This window comes from Trachemys scripta, chromosome 4 (assembly GCF_013100865.1).
Source record: "Trachemys scripta elegans isolate TJP31775 chromosome 4, CAS_Tse_1.0, whole genome shotgun sequence".
In the NCBI taxonomy this organism is placed as follows: domain Eukaryota; kingdom Metazoa; phylum Chordata; order Testudines; family Emydidae; genus Trachemys; species Trachemys scripta.
Genome location: NC_048301.1, coordinates 40810230 through 40822812, shown reverse-complemented (window position 1 = coordinate 40822812; position 12583 = coordinate 40810230). Strand labels below are relative to the sequence as shown.

General features: G+C 42.2%; 1 pseudogene; it reads right to left on the bottom strand.

Moving 5' to 3' along the window:
• LOC117876127 overlaps nt 1-9959 on the bottom strand; it is a 42486-nt pseudogene extending 32527 nt beyond the window's left edge.
• Between the last annotated feature and the right edge of the window lie 2624 nt (nt 9960-12583).

The window sequence follows — 12583 nt, the reverse complement described above, 5'->3', positions numbered from 1 at the left end:
CCCGCGACTCAAATGTTCGCGGGAAGCAGGGGAGGGGGCGGAGACTTTGGGGAGGGGGCGGGGTTGGGGCGGGGGCGGGGTTGAGGCCCCTTTAAAGTGTCCTCCTTTCGGAGGCACTAAATATGGTAACCCTACTTCAAGTAGGCAGGCCCTGATTAAATACATCCTAGAATGCTTAAGGAAGTTGCTGAAGAGATCTCTGAGCCATTAGCGATTATCTTTGAGAACTTGTGGCTGATGGGAGAGATCCCAGAGGACTGGAAAAGTGAAAATATAGTATCTATCTCTAAAGAGGGGAATAAGGACAACCTAGGAAATTATAGATGAGTCAGCTTAATATTGGTATCCAGAAAGATAATACAACAAATAATCAAACAATCAATTGTAGGCATCTAGAAGATAATAAGGTGATAAGTAACAGTCAACATGGATTTGTCAAGAACAAACCATGTCAAACCAACCTAATATCTTACTTTAACAGGATAACAAGCCTTGTGGATAAGGGGAAAGCAGTAGATGTGATATATCGCAACTTTAGTAAGGCTTTTGATATTGTCTCACATGACCTTCTCATAAGCAAACTAGGGAAATGTAGCCTAGACTACTATAAGGTAGGTGAACAACTGGTTGGAAAAACATAGTCAGAGAGTAGTTATCAATAGTTCACAGTCAAGCTAGAAGAGCATATTGAGTGGGATCCCACAGGTATCTGTCCTGGGTCCAGTATCTTTTCTATACAGTATCTTTACAAATTAAATGGATAATGGCATAGAGAATACACTTACAAAGTTTGCAGATGATACCAACTTGGGAGGGGTTGCAAGTGCTTTGGAGGACAGGATTAGAATTCAAAATGATCTTGTCAAACAGGAGAAATGCTTTTGAAATAAACAGGATGAAATTCAGGACAGACAATTGCAAAGTACTAAACTTAGGAAGGAATAATCAATGTCACAAATACAAAATGGGAAATGACTGCATAGGAGGGATTACTGCAGAAAAGGATTTGGGGGTTAGCATGAATCAAACTAAATATGAACCATTAACATTGTAGAAAAAGCAAACAACATTCTGGGATGTATTAGCAAGAGTGCTGTAAGCTAGACAGGGGAAGTAATTCTTCCACTTCACTCAGCACTGATAAGGCTTCAGCTGTACAGTGTCCAGTTCTGGGCACCACACTTTGGGAAAGGTGTGAACAAATCGGAGAAAGTCATGAGGAGAGCAGCAAAAATGATTAAAGGTCTAGAAAACATGCTCTATGAGGAAAGACTGAAAAAAACTAGATTTGTTTAGTTTGGAGAAGTGAAGGAAGTGGGGAACATTGTAATAGTCTTCCAGTACATAAAAAGTTGTGATAAAGAGGAGGGTGATAAATTTTTCTCCTTATCCACTGAGGACAGGACAAGAAGTAATGAGCTTAAATTGCAATGAGGGAGAGTTAGGTTAGACATTAGGAAAACTCTCTAACTGTAAGGGTAATTAAGAACTGAAATAAATTACCTAGGGAAATGGTGGAATCTCAATCACTGGAGGTTTTTAAAAACACGCTAGACAAACACCTGTCAGGGATGGCCTAGATAATACTTAGTCCTGCCTCAGGGCAAGGGACTGGACTAGATGACCTATTGAGGTCCCTTCCAGACCTATATTTCTATCATTCTATAATATTTTCTATGTTTTGATCAAAGTCCTCCTTGGTCTCAGTGCCAATTTCAACACCCATACTGTGTTGAACATAAATACAGAGACTATAGGCCTGATTCTCATTGACATTAAAGGTGACTTTACCTCGCTCTGGGAGTGTAAAGTGAACTTAAAGTGTATGTAAGGCAATTTTACACTGTAAGAACAGTCACCTCAGCGTAAGTGAGAATTGGTCCCATCATTTTTCTTAGAGTTCTGCGGAACATCATTGAGAAGACGAGGCATGAATCCTCCTTATTTTAATCAACCAACCAATGAAGTTGATGGCTATAGACAGTGTTAGGTGTTTATTTCTTTCTCAATTATAACTAGAGTGTTGAACACGCAGCATTCAGAAGCTTAGGCTCACTGCATCTGAGTAGTTCTCGTCTTTTAAATTTTATTTTGATACCAGACACCTCTGTGTTCCTGGGGAACCAGGGTGCAGTATCCAGCCGGACTCATGAAAGACACCCCCTCTCCCCCCCCAGCCTCTGCTTAAACCAAAACTCATCAGAAGAAGAAAACTTGCAGAGAGCAGTGAAGGGCGTTGGGAGACACACCTAGACCCCTCCTGATAAGGGTGACAAGATTAAGACATCTCCATTAGCATACAAAATGGAGAGCAGAGACAACTCCCCTAGCCTCATCTGCATGAAAGATGGGACAGGAAGACATCTCAATTTACATACAGAATGGAGAACAGAGAACCACACTGAATTCTGGGACCAGAAAAAGCAGGGAAGCACTGCATCCTGGGAATCTGTGCTCCAGATGCTAATGAACCTATGTCTGCACACACCCAGCTCAGCAATTATCAGACCAATTCTAGTAATGAATCCTTAATTGATATCCAAATACTGAAGCAGCCTAGTTGCATTGTAAGCTCCCAGGAAGAAAACACCACCCATAGCCAAGAGTGATCAGATCTTATTGTCTAGTCTAAAAAAAACCCTTGAGTCATCAGTTTACCTATAAACAAATCTAGTGTTCTCCCTTGAACCATTGTATTTTCTCTACAAAAATCCCTACTCACCCCCTAGTCAGAGTTCTGATGCTTAGATCCACACTATGCATCAGTTCCACTGGAACTCCATCTCCTGACTGATCGTGCTGGGGGCTCTGCCTGTCTCCAGCATTCAGAACCCTCAGCTACCACCATCATCTGGGAACCCTGACCAGTTCAAGCCTCATGGAGTGGGTGAGACCCCCCCTCTTTCTCTCTCTCTCTCTGTTTTCCTTTCTACCTTAGGTATTAACCTTTAATCATGTATGTTATGTTGGTTTAGTCCTCCTTGTGTAGTTATTACTATTATTCAATAAATAACTTCTATGGTTAAGTTGGTTGCTTCTCTCTCTCTTGCTGAACTTTACTCGTTTGTGTTTTTAGCTTCCCCCATTCACTCTACAGCAACGCTTCTTTTACTTAAGCTAAAGATCCCTGCAGCGCCCAAAATACTGTGGGGTTTGCTCATCAAGTAGGTTACTGCCAGTACAATTGTGCTGGGGGAGTGAGGATAGGGACGTGCTGAATCTGGGACACATAAGGGTAACAGCTTGAAAGTGCTGCTTGACCCAGTCCATGGAGCCCAGGGGCATATAAGGAGAGACAGCTTGAAAGTGCTGCTTCATCCAGCCCAGTGAGTCCAGAGACATATAAGGGGTCAGCTTGACAGTGCTGATTGACCCAGACTTGCTTCGTTAATGTACGTGTGGGTGTGTGGATGTTTATCTGGTTCTGGGGTGGGAGTAACCCAGCCCTAGGGACCTTAGGTCCTGTAGGATAGCTCCATTGGGAGGGGACTTGCAGAAGGGAGAAGTAGAGCTCCATATGTAAACACAAGTGACACAAGCAGTACATTGACAGGATTACAGAACCCCCTTCCCCAGAGGAGTAACCCAAATAAATGAGCACACCCCAAAGTAATGGGCACATCTGGTAACAATTTTCATCATTTGATCAAATGACAAAGATCCCCTTGTCATATTTTTCCTCTGTATTATTGGATGGCATCATCAGCAACTTGGATACAATATTCTGTGTTTTTCTTTTCAGACATAAAATCAATAGCATTAAGTAGGAACTCATTTTTTTCTGTATTTATACCTGTAGCCATTATTGGATCATTTCTCATGTTCAACAAACCATCTTTTATTAATGTCAAAGTTGATTCTTGTAGTTGTTCCTTTAATTTTTTCCTCTGTTTCTTCACTTGCAGCATATAGTATGAACCTACAATCTTAAATCTGTCTGGAGGAGAATGCTCAGGGTGAAGGGCTTCAATCATGTTTAAATTGCTCATTTTGTGCTACACTGAACGTGATGTTTTTAGAATAAAGAAGGTCGCAACTTTCTTATCAAACTCAAATCTTTGCCTTTCTGTTGATTTTATGGTATAGTTGCCAATTGATCTGTCATATTTTGGTTGTCAAAATGAAGAGAGACTGCTCTAAAAGGAAGCTGTTGTTGAAGAGCTTCTGGAAGATGTGGAACAGGGAATTACATTTTCAATGTGGCTACATTTCTGTCTCACATGACATTGAAGACTCACCTGTAACATCATCAAACTCATGTTCAATGTTTCATTCATTTGATCTTTGGAGAATCTGGAGAAACTAATTTTCTTTATGAGATGAATGTAAATCTTTTCCATTTTGCCACTTAATAACTCTTGACAATGCTTACATTTTACTTTAAAATAAGTATCCGTGTTCATTACATCAATCCCTCCAATTACTTGTTCCTTACCACATTCTTTAGATTTAGGTATGCTGACTCAGACAAATGTATACATGGATGTTTGGTACTAAATAAACATAAATCTCCTATTTGCAGTATTGACCAGCAGTTTTTACATTTACTAAAGTTAGAATGAGAAATAACCATGCACTGGCTCCAGTCTTGTGAAAAATAGGACAAGCTAGTCATGTTATCAGTCCCATTTTCTATTAGTTTCTATCAGGGCCGGCTCCAGGGTTTTGGCTGCCCCAAGCAGCCAAAAAAAAAAAAAAAAAAAAAAAAGCCGCGATGGCAATGGCAATTCAGTGGGCGGTCCTTCGCTCCATGCCGGAGTGAGGGACTGTCCGCCGAAGAGCTCAACGTGCTGCACCTCTCCGAAGCGGCCGCCCCAAGCACCTGGTGCCTGGAGCCGGCCCTGGTTTCTATCAAACCAAGTCTACCCCTTACAGATGACAACTCCATCAACTCTCCCTCTTCAATATCAAACAACAGCTGATTCCACCTCAAGCTTTACCTCTCTCTAATAACCTATGACACCATACTTTCCCTTTAGGCTTCCAAGCAGTTCTGTAATTTTATTATTGTTTCCTAGTAGCCCGAACAAGAACCCTGATGTTATCACCAGTTCATTTTTTACTTTTTAAAAATAGTTAACATTTTAATTCACAGACTGAAATTACTGCTTAATGTTTTTACTATAATATTTTTAGTTTTTAGTTTTACATTAACATAACATGTAGTTGAGAATGTTGAACTTCAAAAAGTGAAGGAAGGGAACAAAAAGATAAAAGCAGATTTAGCTACCACAAGAAAACAAAACAAAAACAAAAAAACTAGCACACAACCAAAAACCACTGTTTTTTTTCACAACACAGAGGGGTGCCTATCTATCTGAAAAGAGCCAGAATTTTTGACAGTGGCACTGTGAGGGAAAACCAGTGAGATTCTGGAACCAGTTTTCAACTCACTTTAATACAGTAATAAGTCACAACAGTGTATATATTAGTGGGCTATGGCATTCCTGCTGTGAGGTATCATGCTGCATCTATACTGCTCCTAAGACCCATGACCAGGTTCTGCAGGAAGCAGCACTTTCCCTTTAAAGTCCCTTTCCCCTTTGCTAGCACCTTAGATTGTTCTTCAAAGGGAAATTGCAGCTTCCCTTGGAGCTCAATTGTGACATTCAGAAGTTCTACAGAGGGACCAAGCTGACTAAACTAGAAGTTAGTCTGAAGCTCTCATTTTCATTTTTTTAAAAAGCCCAAATTGGTTAGGAAAAGGAGGGGAAAAGGGAAAGGGAGGATAAGTTCCAGACTTTGGCAGTCTTTTCCGGGGCTTTGGAGCTGTGCTCTGGCTCCACTCCAGCTCCAGGCAAAAACCTGCACCTCCACTGCTCCGGAGCTGCTCCGCGCTCCAGCTCCGGGCTCTGCTCCAAAGCCCTGGTTCTTTTCAGCTAATGCTTGTATATTGTTTTTAATATCTATTACAAATAGAACCAAAAGATAAAAATTGCTTAATACGTCCCCAAACATCATACTTAATGGGTGTAGTAAAATTCCACCCACTGTCCCTGGAGGATGAAAATAGTTTTTCCTTTATATAAAGTTTTAGTGCATTCAGTGCTGGTGAAAGTGCTGGGTTGACATCCTTGTTGTCTGAAGTGCTCTATTTATCCACAAAATGAGAACAGCATAGGTAGCAGCAGGCCAGGTTTCTGACACATACCACAGCCTGCCAATACGTCTGACTCTTGCTCTCTGCCCTGGAAGGGCCATTTCTAGGAGTGAGAGGAAAGTTGGTCTTTATGTCCCACATTCAGTTTTCAGCCACTCCAATGAGACTGTCAATAATGGAGATAATTAGTACTGATTGTTTTTAATTCAGATTCCTGTCCTGCTAAGAACCAGAGTGGCACCACCAACTCATTTCATATTGGGCCACTGTTTTCAGATGGTACTGTTTTCATATATTTTGGAATATTCTATTACCATTGTACATCCACTACCAAGCCTCCTTCCACTGACACCCGGAAGACCTTGCCCACATAGTCCTTGATCTCAGATGTGACCCTTGCTGTTATGTGCTACAAGAGAAGAGAACAGCACCCCAGTTTTAGCAATGTTTGGAATGTATACAATACTACTGAGAGAAACTTAAGTGATTAGAGCAGGGAACTTGGAGTCAGGGCCCCTGGGTCCTTCTGTCAATTCTGTCACTCAGGCCTTGCCTTCACTACAAAAAAAGATGTATTTTTAACACATGTTAATTAATCCATGTTATAATCATAGTGAAGATAAGGCAGTTGTAGTTTTAAACAAAGTTAGCTGGCTTAGGTGAGCCTTAGGGTTAAAAATACACCTTTTTTTCTAATGAAGACACAACCACACCGTGTAAACTTTGCCAAGTAATTTTTCTGTGCTTCAGTTTTCTGTTTCCTCATCTGTAAAATTATTATAATAGTTAACTACCTAGCAAAGATGTTGTTTGTCTTAATAAATGTTTATAAAACCTCTTTGTGATCCACAGATGACAAGTGCTAGAGAAGGACAAAGGATTATTAGTGATGCCCACTCAATGGGGCATTAGCATGCAACAATGAGTTTATCCCACAAAATTCTAGAGAAAGATTCAAAAGGTAATCGAAAATGTGGAAATGAGGCAAATTTTCTCTCATCTCTGCAAAGCATCTTGCTGCACTGAACACTCAAAACACACATCTGTCATCTGGACGCCAAACAGGCCTTCCACGATTCCAGGAAATCAATTCCAAAGACTGTAGACTGTCAGTTGCTTGTACACTGGAGGCCATCCAGGAAGCAGATTAAATTGTATGAGAAAACTGTAACAGGCTCCAGACTGCATGTAATGGAGACCCCCAATGACCTTTCTGAGGACTTGGGAAACATACTCAGAAATTACCAACCGTCCCCCGTGCAGCTCCAAAATTGCTCACTGTGCTTCTCTTACTTATCACACAGGATCACTCACAAACAAGTTATTTCTGAAGAATAAAAAACAAACCCACAAATATAAGTATGATTTCCTTGTATGAGCTATTTTCAGGGATGCCAGAGCCACATTTTCTGCAGAAAACACCAGAGCTTGGGTTCTGCAAAGGCCTCATCACTTATCAGACTGTCATACCTGTGTCTTTCACCACATCGGACCTGACCTAGGGCATCTGAAGTGATGGTCAAGGTGACTGCTGATGTAGAAAGCTGACTTAGCATAACAGTTTTAGATTTGGTCTTTTCAGATTCTGATGACTCTAAAAAGGAGGAACAGAACACCTTCCTTTCCACCCTCCACTTTTTGGTTTCATTGGTTTTAGGGAATCCTTGACAGGTCTGAGTTCAAACTGCTGGTGTGACCCTCACAATGCTGCTCACTTGGGAGTTCAGGACACAGTGCATGACTCTTATTATCAGGAATATGAATTCCATATGTATACAAGGAATCTAATCCCTCTTGAATGTAAGACATTCTTTTACCAGGGAGGATGTTCTACATATAATTCCATTTGCTGCGTCTGATTGATCTGTGGTTGAGAGATGATGTGCTCTTGTTGTGACAGCAAAGGACTGGGAGTCAGGACTCCTGGATTCTGTTCCCATCTTTGCCAATGACTTGCTGGGCAAATCACTTCATCTGACCCATCTGTAAGATGGCTATACACTTTACTTACCCCATAGGAAAGTTGTGAGGTTTTAATGTTTGTAAAGTGTTTTAAATTTGAAATATGGAATTTCAGTGTGTTGGTTGACCTGCTTATTTATTTTGAACAGCCCCTTAGCTTTTATCACATAATAAAAGTATTCTTGATTCATTTGATTAAAGATAATATGGAAGACTAAAGCAAGCTTTGCAAACTCCATAATGGGGTTTTACATCTTCTTCCAAAGCAACTGGTATAAACCATTGTTAGAGACAGGATACCAGACTGCATGGGCTGTTGGACTCCCATGGATATTTGGGCCTAAAGCTCAACATCCTCCAAGAAATACATGGTCAAAGAGGGAAAATGTAACAGAAGCTGCCCTCATCATCCTCATGTTCCTTTGCCACAGATGCCTCATGTGACCTTAGCCGAGTCCATTCATTTCTCTGGGCCTCAGTTCCCCCTTTATTGAACTGGAGGTCTTATGAGGATACACTCATTACTATATGTAAGGTGCTTAGGGGAGAGGCCAGAACAGGACAAGAAGAGGCGGGGCGGAAGTGGAACGAGGGTGGGAAGAGGCGGGATGGAGGCGGGGGCTTGGGAGAAGGGGTGGGATGGGGCGGGAAGAGGCAAAGTAGGGGTGGGACCTGGGGCAGAGCCAGGGGTTGAGCATCCCCCGGCACATTGGAAAGTCGGTGCCTCTGGATATAAATATGAAGCATGAAGAGGAGACATTCAGATGATGTTTGGCTATAGCCCCTTTTATGTCATATATCTGGTGCTTCCAAGCTGTAAAAAGCAAACCAGGAATTTCTAAGTTCAATTTCACACACACACACACGCCCCGCCCCTTTTCCCTCCCATTTGCTCCCATAGACAAGTCCAGAGCCTGAAACAGGAGATTAAGCAAAAAAAAATTTTTTTCAAGAAAAACACATTTTAATTTTAGCTACACAGCTGCTTCTGGAGTCTTTAAATACATTCCCCTCTAACTGCTTCCACACACAAGATTATCCAAGTGCCTCAGGCAAACTTAGCCTCATCTGCAAACTCCTTCCAAAACTAATTCCTATCTGGGATTGTCAAATAAATGAAACCAAGTTGGTCAAACAGCATACTTATCCAAGTGTCCTTTGACAGACTCAGTTATGAAGCTTTAAGTGATGAGTTTCAGTGCCTCAGTTCCTTGGGCAGGCAGATAGGAATTTTCACATGAGGATAACAACAAATTTCTTTCTCTGAATCCTCTCCTTCCACACATATGTACAACTTAGGAAATCAAAAATTCCTTTGAACTAATGCCTATGAGTCATACTCTCCACTGGTATGATGTAACCAGTGACCTGTTCTCCCTGTGCCATTCCTGATGTTGCTTCACCATTGAGAAAACAAGCTGGAGATTCTAAGGATTACCAGGAGAAAAACTGGAAATATAACAGCTCAGCCATATACACTTCAGTGCCTCATCTTCTTGGGTTGTTTTCTCCCCTTTGGTTTTTGAAGTTGAGAAATAAACCATCTCTGAATTCCAGGGGTTTTTTACTGCCATCATGTGGAGAATGTCCTAAATATGCAACATTTTCTTCTCAGCTTCTTGCTCAGATTTTATTTTTCCTACTCTTGGCAAACTGAAAAACATCCACCTCCCTCCCACAGCTACACAAGGGGAGCCCTGGCGTTACTCGTGTCTTAAACAGCTGTTAAATATTCTGCCATCCCTAGTGTATTTTGACGCCCTTCTAAGGAAGCACTGTATTTGTCGGTACAACAGAGCTGGCCATGAGTGTGACAGACCGGGTTCATCTGCCATTTTAATTGTTGCATCACACCCTTCCTTTACCTGAAAACAAACACTCTTCCCGGTACCGTCATCACTACTTCACCCTATTCATTATGGTTTCTCCAGACTAACACAGAAAACAATATGATGAATAATATCACCATGGCAATTATATAAATTATCATTAGATCAAAAATTTAAGGCCTACAGACCAGTGGTCCCCAACCTTTTTGTGGCCAGTAGCACATTCATGTTTTCAGAAGAGTGTGGCACATGCCAACAATTTTTCAAGGCTTATTTTGTATTTGTACATTAAATAATACGAAAAACATCATATTTAATATTACATAATATTTGAATCCAGAGAGAAGAGAGAAGCCGGAGAGAAGCCGGCTTCTCTCCCCTGCTGGGCACTAGACGGGCCCTGCGCCCGCCGGGAACAGAGAACACCGCACCCGGAGCCTGAGTTCTCTGTCTCCATCAGGGGCGGGGCCGCGGCTTCTCTCCCCTGCTGGACACTAGGCAGGCGCACATAAATGCCCCGCGGCGCTATGGCGGGCACCACATTGGGGACCACTGCTACAGACAATACAGGTACCTGCATGCAGTGATCCATCTTTATGTGAGTAACCAAGCCATATAACTACCTGACATCTGAAGGCCTAAATTTTCAAAAGTGGATGCCTGAAGTCCAGAGCTGATCAATTCCTATCCTCGGGAAAACTCCAATATTTCAAAATTTTGTTTCATCCTAAATTGGGATGAAAAGCAGAAATCAGAATTGTTCACAAAATAAAACATTACAAAATAATATTGAAACATTTATTGAAACATTTTTTCAACTGTTATATTAGTCAAAACAATCAAGTCAAAACAACATGTTTTGACCTTATTGAAACTAAACGCTTCAATAATTTCCCATTGAAATTTTTTGATGAAACTGACATGTTCCCACAAAATGTTTCAATGTAATTGATTTAGCATTTTCTAATGGAAAAATGTTCCATCAGAAATGTTTTGACCAGCTCTACTAAAGTTAGGTTCCCAAATCCATATTTAGGCACCCAACCAAGTGGCCTCATTTTTAAAAGTGCTGAGCTCCCACCATTTCCCACTGAAGTCAGCAGCACAGTCAATGGGAAGTCAATATGACCTCTATGAGTTCAACACTTTTGAAAACTGGACCACTTAGTTAGATGTTCCCAGACTGCTGCACTGGGCAGCACAATACGGGGAGAAGGTGACCAGCCCTCTGTGGAGAAAGAAGTGGTTCGGGACTATTTAGAAAAACTGGACGTGCACAAGTCCATGGGGCCGGATGCGCTGCATCCGAGGGTGCTAAAGGAGTTGGCGGATGAGATTGCAGAGCCATTAGCCATTATTTTTGAAAACTCATGGCGATTGGGGGAGGTCCCAGATGACTGGAAAAAGGCTAATGTAGTGCCCATCTTTAAAAAAGGGAAGGAGGAGGATCCGGGGAACTACAGGCCAGTCAGCCTCACCTCAGTCCCTGGAAAAATCATGGAGCAGGTCCTCAAGGAATCAATTATGAAACACTTAGAGGAGAGGAAAGTGATCAGGAACAGTCAGCATGTATTCACCAAGGGGAAGTCGTGCCTGACTAACCTAATTGCCTTCTATGATGAGATAACTGGCTCTGTGGATGAGGGGAAAGCAGTGGATGTGTTATTCCTTGACTTTAGCAAAGCTTTTGATACGGTCTCCCACAGTATTCTTGCCGCCAAATTAAAGAAGTATGGGCTGGATGAATGGACTGTAAGGTGGATAGAAAGCTGGCTAGATCGTCGGGCTCAACGGGTAGTGATCAATGGCTCCATGACTAGTTGGCAGCCGGTTTCAAGCGGAGTGCCCCAAGGGTTGGTCCTGGGGACGGTTTTGTTTAATATCTTTATTAATGATCTGGAGGATGGTGTGGATTACACTCTCAGCAAGTTTGCAGATGACACTAAACTAGGAGGCGTGGTAGATACACTACAGGGTAGGGATCAGATACAGAGGGACCTAGACAAATTAGAGGATTGGGCCAAAAAAAACCTGATGAGGTTCAACAAAGACAAGTGCAGAGTCCTGCACTTAGGACGGAAGAATCCCATGCACTGCTACAGACTAGGGACCGAATGGTTAGGTATCAGTTCTGCAGAAAAGGACCTAGGGGTCACAGTGGACGAGAAGCTGGATATGAGTCAACAGTGTGCTCTTGTTGCCAAGAAGGCTAACGGCATTTTGGGCTGTATAAGTAGGGGCATTGCCAGCAGATCGAGGAACGTGATCATTCCCCTTTATTCAACATTGGTGAGGCCTCATCTGGAATACTGTGTCCAGTTTTGGGCCCCACACTACAAGACAGATGTGGAAAAATTGGAAAGAGTCGAGCAGAGGGCAACAAAAATGATTAGGGGTCTGGAGCACATGACTTATGAGGAGAGCCTGAGGGAACTGGGATTGTTTAGTCTCCAGAAGAGAAGAATGAGGGGGGATTTGATAGCAGCCTTCAACTACCTGAAGGGAGGTTCCAAAGAGGATGGAGCTCGGCTGTTCTCAGTGGTGGCAGATGACAGAACAAGGAGCAATGGTCTCAAGTTGCAGTGGGGGAGGTCCAGGTTGGATATTAGGAAACACTATTTCACTAGGAGGGTGGTGAAGCACTGGAATGCGTTACCTAGGGAGGTGCTGGAGTCTCCTTCCTTGGAGGTTT